Source organism: Perissodus microlepis, chromosome 1 (assembly GCF_051167445.1).
Source record: "Perissodus microlepis isolate ML-2025 ecotype Zambia chromosome 1, ASM5116744v1, whole genome shotgun sequence".
NCBI classification, from domain to species: domain Eukaryota; kingdom Metazoa; phylum Chordata; class Actinopteri; order Cichliformes; family Cichlidae; genus Perissodus; species Perissodus microlepis.
The window spans coordinates 26,042,232-26,063,773 of NC_140461.1; the positions used below are offsets into that span (position 1 = coordinate 26,042,232).

Below are 21,542 nucleotides of genomic sequence, written 5' to 3' on the forward strand. Positions count from 1 at the left end.
GCAATCTGCTGGTGCCTTGATACAGTATCTTTACTTCACATAACAGTGTGTTTAAAGGATTCTTTTAAGGTTGTACTTTATTAATTCCTTCTTTAGTTTGACATCGTGGTTTCCATGATGTCAAACTAAAGAAGAGAGATTAAAAAAATGCAATGTATTTTTTTTTACATATTACAAAACATGTTTTTACAAATGTTTGTAAGAATTCACTGTGGAGACCCCAAGCAATGAGTCCTAATGACTTTAGGCCTAACAGAAATGCATTGATTATTGGTGCTCCAAATAGAGAGCTCATTTAAGAAAGCTTGTATGTGTTGAGGATCCATTGATGATTACAACAACAGTACTTAACTTTTTTTCACATATTATAGGTCTTCTGTCTGAATTAATACATTGGGGTTATCATTAATAATTTGTTGGGAAAGCAAACCCAATTTAACATATCATCATTTTTTTTCCATATAGTTTAAAAATGTGATTTCCTATTTTCAAGTTTACTATGTTGTATTTGGGAAAGTTGCACATCACTGCATTTTGCAATGCAAATATGACCATGTGTACATATGATGCAAACTACAACATTTTTCTTTCACAGAATACACTCCTGGATTTGATGGGCAAGGCAGCTGTATTCCCTATAAAAATCTATAAAGCTACCTTTCATCCAGGGGAATGCTGAAATTTTGGATGTATAATTTGCATGTCACAGATTATACTGGTAAATTATTTTAAAAATGAACTTCCAAAATAAAGTCCTGAAAGAGGCTTCAATGGTTCAGTGTAGTAAGAAAAATGTAATAATAAAATATTAACTTTTCATATACACAGCAGCACAACTGCTTTCTATTTGGGTTACACTGTAAACAAATATAGCTGTTCTCTAGTAAACTCACTACACAATGAACTTCTGGCAAAACTTGAAGTAAAGAATGATTAACTGGGTAGAAATTATTAAGAAAATCGGTCACTATAGGTCAAAACAAGCTATTTAGCTTCGGATTTCCATCTTTATAATTTTTGTAAAATGATAATTCACAGCAACATACAAAGATCAAGGGGGGGGGGGATGCATGACAGAAACTAACTGCAAATTGAAAATCTCTTAAATAGATGCCACAAATATCTCATTCATTCAGTTAGAAAACGATTGCATTGCAATATTTTGTGATGCCTAAATGATCTCATTCATTCAGTTAGAAAACGATTGCATTGCAATATTTTGTGATGCCTAAATTATCTAATTTATAAATAACAATACAGAGTGACCAAATATTAGCATAATTTTCACTACAAGTATTTCAAATTACATCTGCCCCACAGCTTAGCCCCACAAAGCCATTACTCATATCTAAACCAACATGTCCTGTGCACATTGCATCTTAAGCCAGGACATCTTCTCAAGATCTAATATGATTAGAATTGACTGACTTCAAAATAACCTTGTACACTGATCCCAGTTTGAAAACATCACCAGTACTTGTTTGATTGTTTAGTGGTCTATTAGGTGGATCACAGGCTTCCATGTGTTCTCACTCATTTTTCATACCACCAGAGAACATTTGGAGTAAATGTACGTAATGAATATGTTTACGTTAAATCAGTTAGAGAGCAACATCAGTGTAGAATCAATTTAAATGCCATTATTCAATGTTACTCTTCATTATCCCTAAACAATGAGAATATTTTAATGTATACAGACTTCTGAAGGAGAGGCAGCAGGAACATATTCAAATATTTTTAGTAACTGTATCCGATTGGACTGAAAAAAAAACAATGTGGATGTTATGTGCAAGCTTTCATATAATTCTATATTAATCCCTGCATTGAAAACAACTTCAAAGTACGCCTTACACACAAGATGCTGTCAGAGGCACTTTCCAGTGTGCCACAGAAAACCGGCAAAACTGTAAAAGAAGTGGTTAATGAATTTACTTCAGGGCAACTTGTCCTAAAATAACCAATATCAGGCCAAGATGAAAGAAATACCCATTGTCCCACTGCGATTGCTTTGCTTTGCAACAGGCCGGCCATTAATTGGTGACAGTCAATTAATCACAGCCGGCACAGACGGCTGCATCTATTGATCTTGTCCCAGCACTTATTTTTCATCCCTAAATGACACCGATTGCCATATTTGACCAGCATGTGTAATGGACAGTGAAGAACCAATGACCCAAGTGTCATTCTTGTCACTGGTCGGGATCTCGATCCCCTCCCCCATCTCTGGCAAATAGCATCTTTACCATTTAGCTGGGAAAGGTTTAGACTGCCCTAAGAGCACAGCAGCGAAACAGTGTGCTCTGGTGCTCAGATGACCTTTTCTGTTTAAGGCTTAATCTCTGACAAATGCTTGCTTTAATTAGCCTGATACCCCCTGCCTAGACTGCCTCCCCACCCTCCCTCTCTCGCTCGGCGTGTAGTGTTCTGCTTTTCTTTCTCTCTTTTCAATTTGACTTTTGGAAATCCTCAAACCTGAAAAACCTTCCCTCTGTGTATTGCTATTTTATTGGAAAAACATTAAGTGTCTTTTTTCAACACATAGTTGTGATCATGGGATTTCAGGATATCTTCCAGGATATTATTCAGCACACTCTAGTTTATTTAGCTCAATAATACGAAATAAGTGCACATAATGAATATCTAGGGCTTGAATTTGAACGTGTGTCCACAGAACAAAGCACAGGGAAAGAGGTAGGTTTCAGGTCAGGATTTGTTGGAGTAAAGATTAGCCAGGGCACATTAGGAGGCTTAAGATAACACACAACAGCAACCTGCATGGCTCATCTATCGATCAGGCTCTATCAGAGACGGGGAGTGTGTGTATGTGTGCAAATTCAAGAAAACACCAGATGGTTTATGCTTTCAACAACCGTAAAGTACTCGAAAGTACCCCTAAGTAATGTCATAATTTAATAGAGAAATTGTGTAATATTTGTAGAAAGTGAATATGTCGATTGCACAAGAAGAACGTGATGCAGAGTCTTCTGATTGTCTAGATTAAACTGGGCAAATGTTGCTGAACTGTTTATAATACTGTTGAAATCAAATCCTCTCACAGCCTCTGCTTCACCCAGAGACTGCACAAGACCATGCATCCTTTCCACTGCAGGAGCAAACACAAGAAAAAGAGATGCATGGCTACAAATCCCTGTTTTATTGGAAAGGGGCCTAATTATTAGGATGTAAGTCAGGCTGTGACTGGAGGGCCGTCTCCTTGATGCGGGCCCAGTTTATATTTATCCCCTTCTCTGCAGCTACAGCAGCAGTGCCACCATCACTACCAGCAGTGTGTGGTGCTTTTATTACATCGCCCACAGGCAGGTTCAGCCCTGTCACAGTCACACACATTCAAGCATACACTCACACACACACACACACACACACACACACACACACACACACAGCCTGCAGGACCGGCAGCCAGTTGAGTCCCCTCCACAGCAGAGTTGCCCTGCATCCCCATGCAGAGCCCCACATGGGCCCATGGGACAGTGGAGGGAGGGAGCGGGTATTATGGTAATACTATGGCCTGCTGCTCCCTTCCCCTCTCCTGCAGCACAGCTGGGAAAGACCATCATTACAAGTATTGTAGCAATCTGTTTAAGAGGGACACATTGGAGAGATTGGGTGACAGAGAGAGGATGAGTGCTGCATACATAGATCACATAAAATATGATTTAAATGTGTGTGAGGGGACCAGGAATAAAATGCAAAACTTGTTATGAACACCTTATATCAAGTCTACTGTCAGAATGGCCAGCTGTAAATCTCTATTTTCCCCTTTTTTACTTTTTTATTTTATTAAAGGTTTCTCGTGTTGAGCTGGTCATATCTCAAGATAGGGGGCCTGTGGCACATAAGGAATAAATAGGACATAAAGTACTTGAATCTCTAATGCCTCATATAGCTTTACCAATCCATATTGTAGTGTGTCACAAGCTAGAAATCCATTAGAAAACGTCTGAAATCAAACAGCCCTGAAATGGTGCGACCACACTGCTGTTAGGGTCAAATTACCCTGATTTCATGTACAAATTCACTAACCAATTATTTAAGGACACAAATCGAGTACAGGAGGTATTCCTGTGATGGTAACCCCTTACATCGCATATCTCACCGTATCAGTTTGAATAGCAATAGGTTAATGATTATATATCAAGGACGTCTGATCAGAATAAACAGCCTACTCCACTATTCTGGGAGAAGATTAGACCTTTGACAGAGCAGTCACTCACTGTCGGATTAGGCTGCTCAAAGCCATCCATCTACTTGTCTTGTTTTGGAGCAAAAAAGAGCAGGCTGTGAGTCAGAGCCTTCCTTAGACTCCATCATCCTCACAGCATTTTTAGGAAACAGAGATATCCATTACATCCTCTTTCTCACACACACACCCTCCACCCTTCTTCTTCCCCCTGCCCTCCTTCTCGTTCTATTTCCAGCTCAGTTTTGAACAGAAAGTTCGATTGATAAAGCGCAGAATCTATAAGCGCACGCACAGAGGTGAAGGGTTATTGAATATTCTGAAGACGAACTATTAAAAATGCATATTATCTCATTATTCCTGCTGCCAAATAACTCGAAACTGTATATGCCAGAAGATGGAAAATGGCTCTCCTTGTCTTCTTTTCTTGACCTGACAGAGGGCGCATGAAGAGGAGACAAGGGAGGGAGCAGAATGGTCTTTTAAAAACTGCTTCACTGCACTAATGTTCCTGAAACCTGAGCTCTTATTGGATCTGAAGGGCATTATAAGACAAGGCATCCTCCACCCTCTACCCCTGTTTAAAGGTGAGTGTATTACTGACTTCCTCACAGCAGCAGTTGGTGAGAACGCGCTGTTTATTGGTGATGTCACGTTATTTTCTTTTGTAAAAACAGCCACTGAGAGGGCTGGTGAAATAATGTTCAGAAAGACATTTGTCAGCACTTACCCTCCCCCTGTGCCTCACTCTTAGCACACACACACATTCACATACTCTCTCTCACATGTGCACATACACACACATACACACACACACCAGGAGGCCTTATTAATTATTTGTAGCCACTTGACTTCATATTGTGCTTCCAGTGGCTTGGTCAAAGATTATAATTACCACTTCCCTGTTTGTATCATTTTCCATCTCCTGTGCTTTTAGTGCAGTATTACTTCTCTTGTCCCCCTCTCTCTCCCTCTCTTCCTCCCTCTCTCCCCGTATACACAAGACCAAAAGTGCAGGCACATCATTTATTGATAAGACAAAAAGAATGTAATGAAATTATCAATGTTCTTGAATTAATTATGAACATGATTAAGAAAGCTAAAATCTCAGGAGCCAGTCTCTCATTACCCATTCACTCTTAGGGATTGCTTTCATTCAGGGAAGGAGAGGCGAAAAAGCCTTCCAGCAGAGCCCACTCCGGCTCAGCTCTTCTCCCCGTGTGCCTGTCCCCTTGTCTCTGCTTGCCAGGCCAGTTGACCAACCCTCCGACAAACTAGCCACCGACCCGCCTGGACGGCTCTCTCGCGTCCAGGCTTGTTACTGTGAGGTAGTCAAACGCAGCTAGCTGCCTCGTGGCCTCTGACATTTGCGTGGAAAAAAAAAAACGAGGATGTGCTCAACTTTCCTCTCCTACACCTGCGATCGCGCTCTGGGGTCTCAAGGTAAGTGAAACTTTTGTCATTAGACTTAAACGGTTTAAGTTATCAGTTGTAGCTGTGTTTTCCACACATGTCTATGTGTCTGTTAACTGCTACAAGAAATAACTTTCACTATATCATATCAGTGAGAGTGAGTGCTTTCTTCATCTTATTTTACAGGGAAAATTAGAACAACATAACTATATTGCTAACTAAGAAAATACATTATGCTTTACTTTCAGCAGACTTTCAGCAGCTTGACTAGAAAAACAGAATTTGTGGTAAATCATCACCTCTGTAAGACAATGGTAAAATAGACATTATAATACATATTGGATATTACAAGTTAAATTAAGAATCTTTTACTTATGCAGTCCATTCATTTGATCCTGTTTGATTTTGTCACACCAGTGTTACAGTGGCAGTCTGTAACTCCTTCTGCAGTGATTTAATTTAAGAGCTGTCTATTTCCACCGTGCAGTTTATGGTTGATATGAAGTGAACTGCTCTACCTCTATCACACAACTATGCGCCCGAATAAATATGACATCCTGCTGACTAAAACAAAATGTAGTACAAGTAATTTTTACCTTTTAAATAATCAAATGTATTTGCAATGATGCATTTGTGATTATGTTTGTAGAGCATGCCCACTTTGTATCAATGAGTGTAATTTCTCATGATGTTTAACTCATTTCAGCAGCTATTTATCCATTTATATTCAGTGAGAGCAACAGAAATGCTCAGCGAGAGCTACGTATATTTGGTTCGCTCGAGCTTTCTTTTGCTCTGTCACACGGGACAGTATATGGGGCAATACTCCCCAAAGTATTGGGAGTTTCAAACAAAGTCTCTCTGTTCTAACTGTCTTTCTAGCTTTCACTACATGTGCACACTCTTACACACTCTCAACTACAACCCTGCACACACACACACACACTTAACCATACTGTAGATATAGAAATATAAACCTAAGCCTTTTTTTTCTACTCACACCACAGTCCAAATAGAAATCAGACAAACCTACATATGGAAACACCACAGTATATTCACACTAATGTGCACACAGCCTATTCATCTCACAATGATTCGTGTTATTTTATGACACTCTGAAGTTAACCATTAAGTGATAACCAATTTAAGGTGAAATACAAGAGATATTCAGGCTTATACTTTTTACTGACAGCGAGAGCTTTGTGGGAAATTTAAAAAAAAATCCTGAAGTGAGATATGTAGAGCATTCCTTTTTTCTTTCTCAAGAATTAATATTATTCTTGACTTCTCTGTCAGAATTTTAAAAAAAAAAAAGACCCACTTGAAGGAAACAAAAACAAGAGAGAAAAGGAGAGACATCTTAGGGGTTAATGGCATTCCTCCTGTCCTAGCGATTGATCCAAGTATTGGATCGCCCATAAAGCTGCAGTTACTGGATATTACCCGCTATCGGCCTGCAGTGATGGCCTGGATAAGAAGTGCTTACCAAAGAGGATGCTCCTTCAGGGCAGATACAGTTTCCCAGCCCTCTGGGAACAACAACCACATGCCTGCTGCTTGCTCAGGAACTTTCTTCCTCATTGAGTAAATCCAGGGCTCTTATCAAGTTACTGGCCTAGTGAACTGCTCAAAAAATGTTTAAACCTCCTTAAATTTTTGAGCTGTGTTGGGAAAGAGCAGTAATCAAAAGGCACCTGTGTTTCATAGATAAGGGTGTTGATTGTTTGGTTTGGTTTTTATGTCGGATGAAATGGGGGTCATCGCAGATTCAGATCTGAGCAGAATGCACTTTTGCTGATTTTTACTGGGTTCACTTGCAAAGTTGCTGAGGAACCCATAACAGAACTGTATGTACTTAAAAGAAGTTTACTTTGTTTCCACCAGACATCGTTAACCTCATCTTTAGTAATTACTGCAGTTGGTTTAGGAAAAAAAAACCTAAAATGGGCTTCAAGAAACTAGTCCTGTCTGTTGTAGTCTTCCTCGAGACTTGTATTGTGAATAGCCGATTCCAAGTCTGTGCCAAGGTGGGCAGCACTACCCATGAGCATCTGCTGTATGTCTCTCTGTGGTATTACCCATGAAGCACCTGGCTCACACCACACACAAGCAACCAGAGCCCAGATGGCAGCTAAGCAGGCTAATTATTTCAACACAAAACTCCACTGTCCCACACCGGCACTGTGGAGCCGCTTTGGCATTCTGCATCTCTGTCTCTAGATCTGCTGAAGAGGATGTCTGCCATGGAACTATAAAGGTGTCAAGTGGGTAATAATAGTCATAGACAGGCCCCCACACAGTGCTTGGCATCCAGATGTAAGGTTGGTCATAAGTGGTCTCCTTTAGAGGAACAGAGGCATTTGGCAACGTTTGATAGTGCATTGTTTTCGCCCTCATTGTTCATTGATGCATATTCATGCTCATAATATTCCAGAGTTGATAACAGCATAAGTTTTTGTCAGTCTTTTTTTTTTTTTTTTAAATCCACTCATGAATATAAGCACCTGGAAAATGCTGACTCGGATTCTTAACAGTATTCGATCGCAGTGGAAGCAACAGTAGCCAATTGTTTCCCCTCAAAAACATGAGCACAATAAGAATCTCTATTGTTTTGTGTATTTTCTTTTCAGCCACGAAATAACTGTGACATCTCCTTCAGCCTCCCTGTTCATTCATTTATTTACGGTTATCCACTGTGTCCCCTGGTGGCCATAGAGAGGTGCTGTGACGTCTTCAGATGCCGACACCGACCCAAAAACATTCACTTACCTCCTCTGTAATGTTGCTGTATCATCTAGGACACACTGTGTCCTTGTTTCAATTACAGTAGCACTCCCAGCGCATGCACTACATCCTGTTTGTGTATGGCATGACAGGCTTAGCGCTGTCAATTCAATTTTCAAGAATCCACTGACACTTACAAGCTCTAAACTACTGCAGGTGTAGTGCACTGCAGGCTTTAACCAAATTACAGCTGGTCTGGTAATCAAGCTGTGTCAATGTCTTTATCTAACATCAGAGGCAGCAGTTTCGCTCTACATCCTCTCAGAGGTTGATGAAGTGTTGCCATTAGAGCGCATCGCCTGCCTCTTCAGCCACATCAGAGGAAGAATAGGTTGTGCTAGATAAAGCTGTCACTTAAAACAAGGTGCAGCGGCCACAGTGATAACCTACTGACTCCATCATTACAAACTCCACTAGTGGGAGGACGGCCAATATCTTTATCTACTGGTTCTTGTTGGAGAACTATATTGCTGCCTGTAGCCATTGTGTTTTGTATTTTATAGACATGAAGAATATGGATTGACATGCAAAATAAGTAAATCAGGAGAGCGGTTAAGCTACTAGGCATCCACCACATGCTTCTCATCTCACATTATTTATTGGAAACATTAGAATTTCCTGCAAACTCTGTGCTGTGTGCTTTTTCTTATGTTTTGCAGTGTTTGAGAACTGAAATATTTATAAATGTCCAGCACAATAAAATATTTTACTATCTTCTTTAATGGCTAATACGATGTAGATATCTGGAGTTGGTTGTCAGAGAAGTCAGAACATTTACATTCAAATAAATACATTTATTGTGATGTCCAGCCACTAATTACAGTTTTTTACGTGGAAAGGAAATTGCTAAACTATTTCGTAGACTCAAACTCAGAGGCAAATTAGCTGAAGTAAAGCAATAAAGACTCTAATTTGTCCCAGTACAGTTCTATCTCATCCTTTCACCCCCCCTCCTCCTCTTTCCCTCTCCCTAAAGTGTATCCCATCTGCTTTGGGGACCTCTCGCCAGCATGCGAGAGCAGGATAAGCACACCATTTCCCTGTCAATACTTTGCTATTAGCCTCTGCAGATCCATATATCACTGAGCTGTAGGGTATGAGCTGGTGTAGGTTGTGTTCTTCTTATCTGAATGGCCAAGGCTGGGGTTCTCCTCTCTGCCCTGCACTTTGATTTATCCAGTCAGTAGGTTAATGAGAGATAGACGTTGGCCCTTTACTCTTACCCTGGGTGGTGGAGGGGCATGTACATGTAGACCAGTAGGATAGAGTAAGAAAGGCACCACATAATGTATTGTAAGAGAGTTTTCAATAGCAATTGAACAGTGGCAAGAAAATGTATGTTAATCCTTGGAAATAGCTAGTTTTCTAATTTAACTTTTGTTCAGATTAGACCAGTTTCACTTTAATCTTAATAGCACACAAAGGCAAACATCATGTGTATCACTTAAAACGCTCATTGAAAAATTAAGTAAATTGCAAGAATCTGTGACTCAGATGTGTATTTTCCTTATAGCTCTATCTCATTTCTGCCATATTTAAAAGTTATTCTTTGCCGTTAGCCTGTACTGCGTCTTTATCTTTAGTCTCACTGAGCATTCTGATATTTAATTCATTTGGACTTGTTCAAGTCCAAGATCCAAACTTTTAACCTTTTTTTTTTATTTAACAAAAGACTAAGTCAAGAGAAAAATAAATGCTATAAACGATTCTGCTGTTTTGTTTATTTGTTTGCTTTTTGTTTTGTTTTTTTATGTACCATTTGTATTAACAGTTGGTTGGCTGGTTTGTTTGTTTGTTCATTCATTGGTTGATTGGTTTGTTGGGGGTTTTGTGTCATTGGTCCAGTTGTTTGTTCATTCGTTCATTCGTTTGTCTGAATGGTCTAAAGTGGAGTTTGGTGAATAGCTAAGTGTACAAGTCAACTATGATATTTGTGCTGACAACCATGATGGTACCTGCTCACTTTAAATGCTGAAAAGAGTTAATGCAAACTATATCTATATAATGTAATAACTATATATGTTGTTTCGACAGCAGATATTGGGGCTGACAAGAGTGTGATCTATGGTGTAATTACAAGCCTCCTGCAGAGAAAGGAAAATTATGGGTCTCATGACAACACCGTCTGTGGCAGCTTACACCTTAACTTAAACGCTATATTTATTCATATTCATGGACAAGATGAGTATGATAAGTAGTGCCAACCCTAAAATGAGATATGTTGCCTTTCAACACTTCCCTAGATATGTGAGTTGCATTGCCTGTTACATCAGTGAGTTTATGACCTGCAGATATTTGGCCTCAATCCAGTAAGAAACTGCCTAATGAGCAAGCTGTGTCAGTGTCTCTTACAGCTCCCTCTCAGCAGTCTGCCTGTACAGTTTGTAGTGTGTGTGTGTATGTGTGTGTGTGTGTGTGTGTGTGTGCGTGTGTGTGTGTGTGTGTTTAAAAACAAGTGAAATTCTCTATGTTGAAGGCATTTAGCTGTGGGATAGAGGAGGAACACACACACACACAAGCACAACAGGGGAAGACAAACCACTGCCAGATAAATGTCCTACTTAACTATTACAGAACATTTGAACAAGAAGACAGAACCCACCCACCCCACCCCAACACACACACACACACACACACACACACACACACACACACACACACACACACACACACACACACACACACACACACACACCTTACATGAAAATATTCAGCATATGGTTGTATGCTTCTAGCTTGTTTCCCAAGGCCAGTTTCCCAGCTGGCTCCCTGAGAGAACAGAAAAAAGAGGGGGAGAGAAACAAGGGCTCAAAAAATACAGGACAAGTGAAAGAAAAAGGAAAGAAGGAGATGTGCAAAAATAAGAAGTGCAAGAATGAAAAATGCGGGGGAAATGAGAAAAAGTAGCTGAAGCACTTGCATGTGCCTCCCATCCCTACTCAGCCTCTGACAGATGTATCACAGGTTCAGACTGTTAAGTACCTGATAATTGGTTTGCCTGTGAGGCATTAGTCATTACGGTTCTGTAGCAACTAACAAGGCCCTATAGGGGATGACAGCTTTTCTCTGTGATTTATACAAGGTCTGAGAAAAGTGGTCCTACACCCTCCCAGACCTTTTTTTTAAACAGCATCAGAAGATCCCGAAAGAACTTCTAGTGTAAGAACTGTAAGTGACTGGCAGCATATTGTTGCACTTCAACTGCCAATATTGATCCTATGAAACAGCAGTTTACTCCAAAAGCTGTGGGTTATAAAATGTGGCTCAAACTGCATTTGCACACATTTTGAAGGCCTGGACGTGCTGTATTATTCCTACTCGTCAGTGGATTGATTTGAAATGAATCGTTCTAGTTCAGGTCTTTGTAATGACCAATCCACAGGTATCTTAGTCACAGTTTGTTTAGAGTGGCACACAGGAGACAAGCGTAATATAGGTATGCTCAGTAATGCTGTTGACATCAAACACGTCTCATTAATAAATCAGGGAATCGTTTCAAGTCTGTCTCGCTGTTCTCGACTGTCAGCTTCAGACTTTGATAAGACCAGAGTAAGTGCCATGTTTAGTTTGAAGTTGTTCACATAAGCGGTGATCTTTTCGGTTTTCCCTGTTGCTAGGTGCCAGGCAGTTTTGTGACCTCATAGGCGATGTCACCAATCTCCACGTTGCCTAGCAATCCGTGTAGAGCGTCATTATCTGTGATCTCACAGTTCAGATAAGAGTCAGCAGTTCAGATAGCATAGTTTATAAGTAAGCCTCTAAAAGTAAAGAGCACTAGATGTGATGTCAGATCACAACAGAGTTTAACTGCTAACAGTGACATCTGCCTTTGCTCGTGCTAACTTGCCTTTAGTAACAAGTAGTGCGCTAAGATTTAAAGCATAGAAACACATATAATAGTGCAAGGGAAATCATTTCATACCAACAGAATCGATCGTTATCTTCTGTCTGGGAGAGAAAGATTTTTAGGCAGTTTAACATAAAATACTAGAAACAATTGTAGGAATCACATTATTACAAGAGGAAATAGTCTTCTTAGATCAAGGAAACTAAATTAAAAACCTTCATCTCACCCCTGACATTTAAAAAGCCCATATGAAATCTAATAAATACTAATAAAATAATAAATTGTTCTAAACCAATATTCCTTTTTGCCATCACTGTTCTAGATAAGAAGAATGACAATGTTGTATAAAAATATTTTTAAAAAAGACTTTTTTCTGATGAAAGTACTGTCTGATATATATTTTATGACTTTGTAAAAGCATTCTACACAAAATTTTACAAGATAGATGTTATTACTTTCTTACAGCCTATGTTATATGTTCCTGTTGTAATTTGTAACAGCTGGCGGCTTCAAGAAACCCTTTCTGGACTGATTCTCGTGATCGAATGGCTCCGTGCACGTCTTCATTATTATCACGGTTGTGCTGCATTGCACTTTAACAAGCAATAACAATAATAATAGCAAAGCCACCTTGCAATCTGTCTTGAAAGGGTTAACATGACTCGCACGTGCCGCCGCCTCAACATCCATCATGGTTCTATGTAACCAAATCATAGCTTCAATCACAAGGAAGATTAGATAGTAGTCTATTAATCTCCCATATTAAGCAGATCCATTTGTGAAAGCAAACGGCCCAGAGAGGCCATCCTTTCACTTGTTGTCTCTAAATCTGATTAGCAAGTATAACGACATGTTGCTGAGGGTCACAGGAGATATAGATTGGTCCTGCCTGCATCTTACTGGCTTGTGTGTTGGAAGAATGAACAATTTTATGTTCAAGGGCTCTTGGGATTCCTGTTGTAGACAGCATTGTATAATGGTGGTGTTTTTTTTGGGGGGGGGGCATTTTGAGCAGTGTAGTATGTTTTTAGTGAATCATTTTCAATAGGTTTGTCAGTCTTTCTAAACTCTCAGATACTTTGAAATAAAATGCAAATATTTGTTCACGTCTTGGTACTTCCTGAGAGAAGACTAAGAGAGAAGATGTGTTTGATTAATAAACAAACAGCGCATATTTCCAGCATTGTCTGGACAGACTGGCTTTCCAGCTGGAGGCCTAAATAAAAGAGCAGAAGTCTGGCGTGTGAATCTGTGCTTCGACGATAAATACTTCTGTCCTTTCACAAACACCTGCTACAGTGTGAGAGCTGTGGTACAGCAGCGCAAGAAGTCACTTGTTTAATTAGAGGCGTGGAGCAATACCAAAGCATACTTTACTAAGTATAAAACATTTCAAGACCACAGAAGTCCATAAAGTACACTTCATTTTCAAAGTTAAATTGTCATATCGACTTCATAATAGTGCTACAGTAGAGCTCCTGAGGAGACATAGATTGCTGTATGTTTGATCTATGACCCTTTCAGAGGTCATAGTGTTAGTAATAACCACAATGAGGAACATGTAATGATGTCATTGGTCTTTATTTAGCCTGCTTCCCTCTGCACACACTGGAAGAGGGCTAGCAGAGTCTGTGTCTGTCAGGTATCTGGTTTCTCCTACTGTCTTGGCTGGGACGAGGAGGAGGAGGAAGAAGAGGAGGAATATCCGGTTACAGCGGGGAGCAGCGAGCATGGGGACAGATCTGTTTACTTGGGGAAGTTAATTGATTGGGTGGAAAGGTGGTGAGGGGAGAGAGGAGGAAAAGTAGTTGAAGGGGCAAGGATTAGGACGATATTGATCATGTGACCGCTCCTGCCATAACCTCCAATATGCTTGTGTGCTTTTTATTGCACTGTAATGTCAAATGAGATTGTTTCTTGTAAAAACAGGACAGAAAAACAACATGTGCTCAATGAGGAGGGCAAGGCAAGACAGTGGATCATTGATGTGAGGATCCCTCATTAAAAGATCAATTTTTATTTTTTTCATTAATACTTTGGCCTAAACAAAGGATATGTCACAGAAAATATCCATGTATACCAACTCAACAGCTCAGTAATATCTATATTTAAAATCATTAATAACACACACAAATATCTGAGATAAAGGCAGAGAGCTTGTGTATTACCTTGGAGCATGTAATAGTTTTATTTTATGCAAGCTGCTTGAGCTGCAGTTAGTGTAACGTATATTAGCTTTCTTATTAGCTTTATTAGTGTTTGTTTTGAAAATCAGTCTTTATTACTCTTAGGAAATGTTTTTGTTGTCTTTTATGAACATGGAGCACTAGGCAGAGTGCTAAGAAGACAAACAAATATAAGCACGGTCATGCGCATTGTGTCCGTCAGGGGAAATAGAGAATGAGATGGTGAACTGCTGCCTGCATGCCATCCACTTTGTACTGGATAGACCACATTAATTATTTAACAGCAAGGCTGCTAGCTATTATTACAGAAAAACAGTGGACTGCATCTGGACCCTTTCCTGACGTTTCTATGTCAAATACACACCTTGCCCTTGTGGGCACACCAAACTGCTGTGGAGCATGCATCTTAAAACAAGGGCATGTACGAGGCATGGTGCAAAACTCGCTGTCTGCTTTGTTAACAGTTAAATCACATGAGGTGCAGTATGTCTGAATGAGACAGTAAAAGCGAAGCACTTTGTGGTGTGAGTGCCCCGCCGCTACAGAAATATGCATGCCTCTGTGCAGGTTGCTCACCTGTGTTTTTGCATGTCTAAGTATGAGTGAGCCAGACAGGTGTACAACAAACGCCTGTTTAAAAGAAGCAGGAAAGCTGATGGGGGGGGCAGCTGCACGGATTTGTTTGCCATGACTGTACAGGCTCCTTACCGTCAGTCCGTCTTGCCTAGATGGGCATTTCTGTTATTCACTCAGAGGTTATGGTTTTAGATTGAGGGCAAAGCTTTCCAGCCTCTGGACTGTTTTGAAGGAATCCATTGTCAATAGAGATGCAGTGGGGCTAGGATTGTTTGCAGAGTTAATAGTAGTTTGATGATGTCTTTCTCAGTGACCTGAAGAGAAATTGACCCCTGTTGTGTGAGTATTTCTAAAATGTCACCCGCACAATTATGGTTGGAGTGTCCCTGGGCTGTTGTATATAGGGCTTGTTTTATCTGAGACTGAGTCGTCCTCACAAAAATACACACACACACACACACACACACACACACACACACACACACACACACACAAAAGTACTGCTGCAGTTTAATTTGCTGACCCATACCTCTACATCTTCTGAAAACGTGTTCCTTGAATGTCAGTAGAAATTAGGTTCCCCGTGGTGAGGATGAAATAATTTATTCATCATCAGTGACTTAAAGTGTTTCAACACGAACCTTTTACAGATACAGTACATATTGGTTCTTTTTAACCACAGCAAAGTGTGATATTTTCAGCTGTAGAGTTGTATGGATACATTCGTTCATTGTACAAAAAAAAAAAATTAAAAGGTCTCAGTTGCATTTACACATGCAGACACAAAAAAGGAAGAGATGATGTAGATATCGACAGAGGTGTCCATGACAGGCTAGAATTGCATTCATCAGTCGCTGTTGTTACTCCCGCTCGTATGTCTTGGAAGCAGCTCATTTAAAACCTTTTTTGCTGACTTGTAAAGTTAAACTAATTTAATCCTCATGTTGTTGTTAATTAATACAGCCAGGGAAAAAGACGAAAAAATAAAACAGAGGTTAAGGAAAAGAGAAAGAAGGGGGACAGAGGGAAGAAAGAAAATCCTCTAGAGAGATGTATAATTCATGCTCACGACTGTGGGAGAGATTTTGTATGTGTGTGTGTGTGTGTGTGTGTGTGTGTGGTTCCTTCTGTTCTGAACAGTGTTTTATACTGTAGGGTGATCACTGTGTATTTGCTCAATCTCTGTCCCCGTGTCTTTGGGGTTTGGATAATCAGCACACTGAACTGAGCGCAGGCCGAGACCTGAGTAAGTCACGGTTTCTCTCTTTCTGCATCTTGATTTAAACTGTGACTTCCACTGTGTGCATGCAGTGTTCACTCTAATAGGCAGGGTTAGCAGTGATTCTACGCACCCATCATTTTTCAGTTTTATTTCATTCAGTTTTTTTTATTAGGTATGTTAGAGCTATCTTTTTTTTTTTTAATTTCCTGGAAAATTATTTATGAGAGGCAATAATAGTGAATCATTGTGCATGAATACTTTTGGGAATTAGCATGCATGCAATTTTTTTCTTTTATTGGTTAACTCAGTATTATTATTATTATTATTATTATTATTATATGTACTTATACTGTTACTTTATACTGACATCACAGATTTTAGATGTTACTGTTTAAATTTACTTTGAGTAAATTTAAAGTAACTTACACATTAGGACTTACTGTTAGCCTCCAGCTCAAGGTAGGAACAAACATCACTCTCTTATTTAAAAGGGGGAGATTAGTTTGATTACACAGGAATGAAGACACACCTAAGTAACTGTGGACATTGAACCTTTGGGTTGTGTTCAGAGACGTGTGATCTTTCTTTCAAGGTTTTTCCGCCAGCTGCTTTGTGTGATCAGTAGCTAAACGAGTGAAAGCTAAGCTCCAAAGAAACTGACGGAATTAACTTTTTTAAGTTTGGATGTAGCGGCTGTTACGATGTCGAGAACAAACTTTAGGGCGCGGCTGCAGTCTTCACCTCATCATAAATTATAAAAGTAGAGGATTCCCATGCGTGTGAAATGGCTTTGTTCACAGTTTGTGTCACATCAGTGCATGTTCAACTAGGCAAAACAAAAGCTTTTCAATATTTTAGTGCACAGGGACCGACAGAGTGAAGAGAGACATTATTGTACTGCTGTTCCTGCCTGTCTCGTCCTTTCCTATCTGGCGTCCTGTCCTCTCCCATCCTCTGAAGTACTCTCCTCTTCTCTAAGATTACAGCACCCCCTCTCCATGTCAGACTAACTTTTGCACAGAAAGTATTGACTCACATCCATCCCTCTTCCTCATTTATCATTGCTCTCCATCTGCCCTATGTCATAGGCACCATAAGCTTCAGTGTACAGCCTTTTTTTTCTTGCGCAGTCAACTGAGTTTGAAGCGTGTTAATCAAATTTCCTACAGGTACATCAAGATTTTGGGTCTCAGAGGTCCAGTAAAAATGCAGAACTGTAAAAATGATCAACAGGGGAGGAGCTATTGAACAGATGTGGAAACAGAGATTCTTAGAGTAGATTACAGAATAAGAGAACAGCTTCCCTTCACATTTATTTATATTTCATTCGTATTTGCAGTTAAGCGAGTGGACTTTCCATCAGATCGCCAAAGTATTTTTTGGTATACTTTCACTGAGTCCATCAGGGGGAAGGTTTCTACATCTCCCTACGATCCACTTTGTGTGCTTGTCCAAGGATTTGTCTGATTAGGCGCTGCCTAATTAGGTCTGACTAGGCAAGCTTTTTAGTCACATGCCATCACGCATGAGATATGGTTAAAAGATAGATGGGCAGGACATTAACTGTCAACATGGAGGAACACTGCTGGTGGGACTTTCACTTCTTGGTAGTAGTGAACTCCACCCTGCTTGTCCTGATGGGAGAAAACATTGAAACAATATTTAATTGTTTGTTTTTTGCAAAAGAGTGCAGTTGATCCTTTTGTTAAAGCAATGTCACACCTAAGGATGACAAACTGAGATTCCTTTAAATGCCTCAAAAGGCCAAGTGGGCATCATCTTTTGATTGTGGTTTAAATTTTTCTGTGTATTACTGGTTAAATATATTTAAATGACACAGTACTAGGCAAGCGTTAAGCAAACTCCTCATTTATTTATGTATTTTTTATTTAATTCAACAACATAATTTTTAGGATATATCTACAGAAGCATCTTTATCAAAATGTACCATGAAGCAAGTCATCACAGGTGCAAAGGAGCAAAGAGGGGTTCTTCAGTTCTTATGAATTAGGTCTTCCCACTGGTTGAATCTTTTCCCCCGCTGATGCAGCAACACTGCACAAAGCTGGAAAAGCAGCTAAAGCAGAGACACAGATAAGTGACAAAACAGCCGAGCGCTCAGATATTAATCGAGACATTTTAACTTTGTCATGAGAACATTTGCAAGCTGCAAGGCGCTCTGCTGATGTTTAGCCTGAGGCTGTGACAGACAGGAGGGGATGTTATGCTATCACAGCGTTTGATCACCGGCATCACGGGAACACAGGTATCAGAGAGAGACTCGTATCTCTCACAGCTGTTCAGATTCTGTCGTGGGGCTTGTTTAGATATTGGTGTAAATGGGATGAGGAAGATTTAACTTTGAAGATATGAGATTCATTTTTTTTCTTCCCCCTTCTGATCTCTTTCAAAAGCTGTGCGCTGTGAGTCTGAGAATTTTTTTTATTTTTTGCTTTTTTTTAATGAAATAAATGGTTGAGGCAAATAAATTTGCATGACTCAACAGAAAAAATATTTTCCAGAGCTCTGTGTGTTAATAGGCTTCACAGTACAATTACTTGGCCTGTACATAATGGAAGTGCAATCAATGTATGGATCCTGCCCCCTACTGTCAATGACGGAAATGGCATCTATAATCAATTAGTGGTGACTCAATGTTAGAGGGCTGCAGGCTAACAGCGATTAACAAAAACTTTCCTTTTTGGTGGGGGGGATTTGTTGTCCATTGCCGCCAATTATCTCACATCTTACAACACACTGGGATTTGCTTTCGATATTTTGTTGCTGGTTTATTTTCAGCATCTCTGCTTCATTGTTTCAAGGAGCACAAAGCGCAGATCATTTTGTTCAGTTGTAGTATTTTTATTATCAGCTCCTCATTGTTATTTCCTCTTTCTCTCATAGAAACCCCCCCCCCACCCTGGAACCAGTGCAGGCCTCATGTTATATGCAGGGAACACAGCAACCTCTTCTGGCCAAAAGTGAACGCAGCAGAGAGTGTGTGCTGAAGCCAGAGCATAACAAGTGAGTAACACCTATTATCACTGTTGACAGCGGTACTTGACAAAACTAGGTTTGCAGAAATGATGACGCCTCGGGAAATGAAGTGGCATTTTATTGTCAGTGCCACATTGTTGCCAAACAGTTAAGAGTTTGAAATGGAGCCACTGACTCTAACTGACATCTCATAGGAAATGTTAAAACCCCAGATGCCTGGTATCACATCTCAACAGATAACTGACTAGTAATTTGACTTGAGAAAAATCATATTATTGCCTGGGGAAGCATTAAAAAGTATTCCATGATCAATGTATCTGATTAGTTTGCTTTGACGGTACACTGGTGAGCTAATCAGGCCAAAGGGATCAATAGAGCACTTGACACTCTGTCTTTCATTCCTTCTGTCTTTGGATAACTACAATGTAAATGACTGGGTACTAAAGGAAACCCTACTGGGACGAATACTAAACTCTGCCTGTGCTGCATTGTGCACAGGGGACTCTCTGCAGACACTTAGCCGGTTCTTAATCAGTAGCGCGCGAAAAATAGGTCCCTATTACACAGCCCTCTCTGAGTCTCTTATCATCATATTTGTCAGAGCTGCTTTATTCATTTCCAGATCAGTTTCCTCATACTGTAAACTTTCCAGCCTTCATAGCAAATCCTTGAGGTGCGATCCTTATTGTTCCTGATTGGCTCTGAACCTCTTTTTTCCCTCCTTTTCAGGCTCTGTGTTCCCGTTTCTTTCTCTGTGACAGGCACTGAGAGCTACGAGGATACCAGATGCCGTCCCAGCCTATTTGTCTTATCCGTTTTCACAGACAAACTAATTGCTATACAAAAGGTGCTGGCGTGTCCTGTCGAGGACCCTTGTAAATGCTTTACATCCACCACTCCATTCTGCCTGCCAGGAAACTGGCTAATTATAAAAGGATCACAAAAGAGTGTGATTAGGGATACAGAAGAGGAGGAGGAGGTGCAGTCCCACACCAGTGTAAATGGAGCACCTGAAACTGTTAGCTTAACATTAATGAAACCTCATTTTTGAAGCCGCCCAAACAGAAACTTAAGAGGAGAAAATAAACGTTTTATTATTGTTGGAACATTGTTTGTTTAGAGGTTCTAGTGCCACCTGTTAATATAAGACACACACACACACACACACAGGTAGAGTAGATCCTTATTTTTTTATTTTTTTCAAACACAGTGTAATAAATTATTTTAACTTCGTTTTTTTTAATGATTTTTCCATCAGTTGAATAAAAAATTCTCAATAAAATGTCTTCAAATTCTTTGATTTTTTCAGCAACTATTAAAAAAATATATACTGTATTAAGCAGATCTTATTATACTAAAAGCTGAAATATAGATGTACTCCATAAGAAGTAAAAGTACTCATGATACAAAAATGTGTGTTACAGTATATAAAGTATATATATATATATATATATATATATATATATATATATATATATATATATATATATATATATATATATATATATATATATATATATATATATATATATATATATATATATATATATATATATATATATATATATATATATATACATATGGATTGGTTTAACTAATGCATTAATGTGTAAGCAGTGATTTGCTGTTGTTTGTTGCTGGATCTTCTTTTATCCTGTTTCAGGTTTTATGAAGTGATGGTAAGTTTTGCTTGAAAAATTAACAATTAAAGAAATATGTGCATAAGAAATTTTGCATTTACAAAGCACTATTGGACAATCTTGTTGGCTGTTAATGTGCTTTTTTAAGCCCCCCCTGTTAAGAACAGATTGAAGAGGGATGTTGGGACTCACATGTCAGTAAAGTTCAGTGAATGTCTCGCATAGCTGTGCTGATCATGTTAGCATCATCTGTCCACAGACAAAGAGAAATAAACAAGAGCCCAAGCATTCTGCTCAAAACTGCCTTTGTGTTAGTTCCAGCGACTGTAGGTGCCTCCCAGAATCTGCTAAGCCATTAAGAGACACAAAGGCAGACTCTCGTGGCAAAAACAATGCAGATACATTGTCGCTGCTGGTAATAAAAACCTCCCTATTTGCCAAATGTCAACAGAGCTATGGACAAGCACCATAAAGATAGTATTTCTTTCTGGGCTATTTCGTTTCATGTTGTGTTGCTGTAGAAATGAAAACATTTTTTCTAATCTGTGGTCATATAAATGCTTTGTCCTGCCTCCAGATTTGTGAAAATGTCTCGAATCATCTGATGTGTTCAAGCATGTGTTTCTGTGTGTGTGTGTCCGTGTGAGCCTGTCTGTGTACAGACCGAGAAAACAGA

General features: G+C 39.5%; 1 long non-coding RNA gene across 3 annotated transcripts in view; it reads left to right on the forward strand.

Moving 5' to 3' along the window:
• Window positions 1-21,542, forward strand: part of LOC146393908 (uncharacterized) — a 79,834-nt gene that overhangs the window by 44,691 nt on the left and 13,601 nt on the right. Inside the window, exons 2-4 of one of the 3 annotated variants that reach the window (XR_014800233.1) lie at window positions 4,641-4,788; window positions 5,345-5,644; window positions 19,134-19,253. This is a non-coding gene — a long non-coding RNA (uncharacterized LOC146393908). The remainder of the gene's footprint in view (window positions 1-4,640; window positions 4,789-5,344; window positions 5,645-19,133; window positions 19,254-21,542) is intronic. The other 2 variants (XR_014800251.1, XR_014800264.1) reach the window with 2 other exon arrangements.